This window comes from Pomacea canaliculata, linkage group LG6, assembly GCF_003073045.1.
Source record: "Pomacea canaliculata isolate SZHN2017 linkage group LG6, ASM307304v1, whole genome shotgun sequence".
NCBI lineage: Eukaryota > Metazoa > Mollusca > Gastropoda > Architaenioglossa > Ampullariidae > Pomacea > Pomacea canaliculata.
The window spans coordinates 30,649,392-30,653,766 of NC_037595.1; the positions used below are offsets into that span (position 1 = coordinate 30,649,392).

The 4,375-nt window shown below is 48.6% G+C and overlaps 1 non-coding gene across 1 annotated transcript; it reads right to left on the reverse strand.

Moving 5' to 3' along the window:
• Positions 1–3,012: 3,012 nt before the first annotated feature.
• Positions 3,013–3,084, reverse strand: Trnag-ucc. Its single transcript has one exon. It is a non-coding gene; the product is annotated as a tRNA-Gly (tRNA).
• Between the last annotated feature and the right edge of the window lie 1,291 nt (positions 3,085–4,375).

Genomic DNA, 4,375 nt, shown 5'->3' on the forward strand with positions numbered 1-4,375 from the left:
GCCATCAGTTGTGGTGTTTTCTGTATTTAAGACTGAGTTTGTGTAGATGTGTGTCAGATGTTGACATCACCACACCACTGAAGGCCAGTCGCTGTCCGTGGGATGTCATCAGCGAGTGATGAGTGGCGATGATGTAGCACAGAGCCTCACGTGAGGTCTTCAGTCAAGTGTTGAGCTTGCTGGACGATTTTTTAAACATTAACTTCCATGGCTGCCTACTTCACGTGTCCCGACATTCACACGGATGTGTTATAATTATTGTCAAAGGGCGCATACGCCAAAAGTCGACTCAAAGGGAAAGTGTGTGGGTGGGGAATCGGTTCTTTACACCGCCAGAAACTAAAACTATACGACAAGGCAGCCACATGTAAACATGCCACACACAGAAAGAACAGCGTGCCCGAGACGAGAGCTGAACTCACCACAGTCAACCCTCACTGTACCTGTCACAGGCGCTCACCGTTGTGCCACTGGACCACCCGACACTCGGGGTAGATCATGTCGGGGTCTAAAGCATTGAGTGTCGTGTGAGAGTGAGGGTGAGAACCTTTAATTCGAGAGTAAAACCAGCTGTGTGTTAATTTAGCCTAACAGGAAACCAAGGGGAGGACTACTAATGAAGAAAAGCACTTGTAAAGCAGGCATTCAAGTCCAGACAAACCTAGACCTCCGAAGAGGTCAAACCCTCAACATTTGTTTTCGCCAAACGCCACACCAGGGTGGTCCTTAAAGACGAGTTGTTGTCTCGAAGTGGTTCAGAAAGAAATGGTTGAAAGAAGCTTTTGATATTTTCACATCTTCCTCTCTTTGTTGATGGCGTCGTTTGAGGTGATAACCGTAGTTATGTCTGTATGTTGGCCACAACATGGAAACCAACCTCGACATTTAGTCCATGACTTGCAGTACACCCCAGGTTGAACCCCGATGTTGTGTGTAAGTGTGTGAAATGTCAGCTTGGAGGACTGCCACTGAATGCCAAGGCCGCTTATATTCGTACCCGTGGTTTAGAATAAACTGATAGGCGGCTTTGATGTACACTTACATGACTGGATGTTGCAATTCTACACCCGGACTGTCGTTGTTGTTGTTTCTAAAAATTGATTCGAGGTTTGAATTTGATGAGCCAGTGCCGGGTGGAGGTTTGCTGTAGGTTGTAGAAAATATCAGCCTCTGTACTGTGACCGGAGAGGAGACCTGTGTATTTAGAACTCGCAACTTTAATGTTAGAGAAAATGAAAGCCGACGCGTTGCTGGAGTAGCGGGAAACAGAGAAAATGTGAGAATCTTCAAATATAATGATGTACAAAAATAATGAAGCCTTTCAGAGGTCACCTGGCATGTGAAATATTCAGGTCCAACGTTACCAGGGGGGTTGGGGGGGTCCCAGGTATTTAAAAGCTGGGGGCGAGGAATGTGTGACACAGTTGCTGTGTCAGGCTGGATGGAGTCTCGACTGCTTTGTTGTTTTACGAGATGAATATTTACATAGGTGTGTGTAGCGGGCGTGTACGACTCACACCGTGAAGCGGTGTCAACGTTTTCATCTCAGTTGCAGCCAACACCTTGGCCGGAAGCCGGGGTCGTGAAGCGGTGACCTTTGGTGGCAACCGTCACACCGCGCGGTCACACCGCAATAAAGAGGACAACGACAGCGACTGAGGGAGGACACGAGATTTGCAAGGTCTGAATGTTTCCCCCGGCCTGTCACTGCAGTGTCGTCAGTCGGTCACACACGAGGTCAAAGACATGTCAATGGCAGCCCACACTGTCACAGGCGATGACTGTCAACTAAACACTCCGCGTGCTTCTACCCTCATCATCTCCTCTGCTCGTCTCAGTCTCGGTGTCTGCCGGCCGTTGTCAGGGTGAGCAGCAAGTTCTACCTGCGCAGGACTGAAAACAATTTTCTTGTGTGAGGTTTGCGGCGACAAAGGACGGTCCACCATGACGAGGTTACCCCGAATTATCACAGCTGTCAGTCACGGGTGATACTGGAGAAGTCTGGTGCTCAGCGAGCCAGCTACTAATGTACCCCGGGTACTATCAGATGTCATTGAGCACGTCACATGGTGGTGATGGAGTCGTTCGCTCAACAAGACGGTTGATGGGGTTGGGGGGATGGTCATTTTTTTTGTGACTCCACCATGTCCCCTCATGAACAGCAGATAGCCCGGTGGTCGCTGTTGTTGGCGTGGTTACGTCACACGTTACACCTGACCGCGACATGCATTACACCACGTGACTGTAACGACACTAGAGGTCAGTGTGACGAGGTGAGGGCAATCAGCCGGTGCTAGTCGTGTGACTAGTGATCCACAGAGGTGTGACTTGGCGAGAGCCATGGAGTGAGGCAGCACACCACGTGACAAGTCCAGACAGTCCGTGGCCTTACTGTACTGAGGGAGGTCGGGAGAGGGGAAGGTAAGCTGGGGTAGGTTATATTGGTGGTGATAATAGTTTACCGTTTTGTTTGTAAGTCGCTGGTCAAGGTTTCCGCCTTCTGCCTTCCTAACAGATTGATGAAAGGAGAGTTGGAAGAAGCGAGATGACAGCGGCAGCCACGTTGGAGGTGTCTGGTGACACAATGATGTTATCTCACCATCGGGAACCTCTCCCGCCCTCCAGAGGATTTCTCGGGGCGTGTGAGCCATCAACGATCAAAAGACATTTTTATGACTTGTGTTTTTTTTATATTTTAAATATGTTTGCACAATGTGCATTTTGTGCATGTGTGTAGTTTAAAGAGAACCGACTGGGCTGCACCAGCATGTAGTTGTTATCTGAACAATAGCCAGCTATACGAAATGTTGTCTTGGGGGAGGCTGTCTCGGGTGGGTAAAACGACCATTACATGATAGGATTTAGCGAACTTTGACCTGGTCAAATCGGCGTCACACTTGGTATGTCACACATACGCCACACACCACGAGTGCTCTTTCGACAGCTAAAGCACGAAAATCACGAAATGAAAAAAATTAAATTAATAAATAAAAATAAATCGGAAAAAAAACATGCGTCAGCCGGGAGTCGAACCCGGGTCGACTGCTTGGAAGGCAACCATGCTAACCGTTACACCACCGACGCCCCTGGAAGCGCTCGCCACCAGAAGAATTATGTTTGTGGAAAGCATCCTGGTTGTCAGCATCCGATGCTCTAGAAACTCAACAAGTCGCCACTGTAACAACAAGATGAAAACACGGAAAAGACTATTCATCCTCTGCTGATGATGGCATCATGTTGTAAACCGACACCAAGACATTTTAAAAATCTCATCAATTGTTCTTAATTGAGATCATCGTCGCGACACAAATAGATTGAGTATGCATGTAGAAGTATAAGTTTTCTAACTGCTGCCCCACCACTGCCCCACATTGCCCCACCACTGGTCACCACTGCCCCACCACTGCCCCACTTGTAGTCTGCTATTGTCGGCACCACCACCAAGTACAGCCGACACCTTCAAGAACTTCCGCCACCGTCGTTACGCGAGTCTGGAGTCTGGTGACGTCAGCAACTACTCAGATGGAATCACTGGTACACACTGGCCGACACACGTGTGTTGTTTATTACTTGTCATTGTGAGGACAGCAGCGTGTTCAGCATGCAGCAGCTTTAGAGAGAGAGAAGAGTGCAGTCATCCTTTGGATGTGCGTCACTGTGTCGTGCAACTATGTGTGTGTGTATTTTCTCTTTTCTCTCTCTCTCTTCAGTGGAGTATCACGGACAAGGAGGCAGCCTCCCCCTCCAAAATAAATAAATAAAAAATACTGAGGAGGCAAGAAAGTGAGCGTCGTTCACTATCATGAAATTTGCCCCCCTTCCTTTTTCAAACCGATGACATCTTCCTACATGTCTCTGTCTTTCTCCTAAATTCCTCTTCCACCCTCTCTCTCTCTCAGTTAGCGAACTTTCCGCGAATAGCATCCTGATGTTGCTAGCAGACGACACCGCGCATATCTTCCTCGCCTTCTCAGTCTTCGTCTGTCGATCGTCTGCAAATGATGTTAACGTCTTGACTTTCTCACCCCGGGTGCTGCTAGCTTCCTGCCAGCCCCTCGCCCCGGGTTGTCAGGCTCCGGTGAGTATGAAAGGAGTTTCACGTGACAGTGTAGGAGGCTTTTCTCTTCATTCAATCTCAGATGCTGCGCATGTACCCGCTACAATCTGCTCTGCCCTGAATACAATGCTCCACGCGCGGAGTGAATGGTTCACTGTATCAAGTGCAGGACGTGACATCCAATCATGTCTCAGTCAGTGGCCTGGTAACTCAAGTCTTACTTTATGGCCGCTGATGGAGAGAAAAACACATTCCTCGATGTTAGTGAGATGCTGAAGTCGCACCTACACACATGACTACACCAAGAGTTTTGCTGTC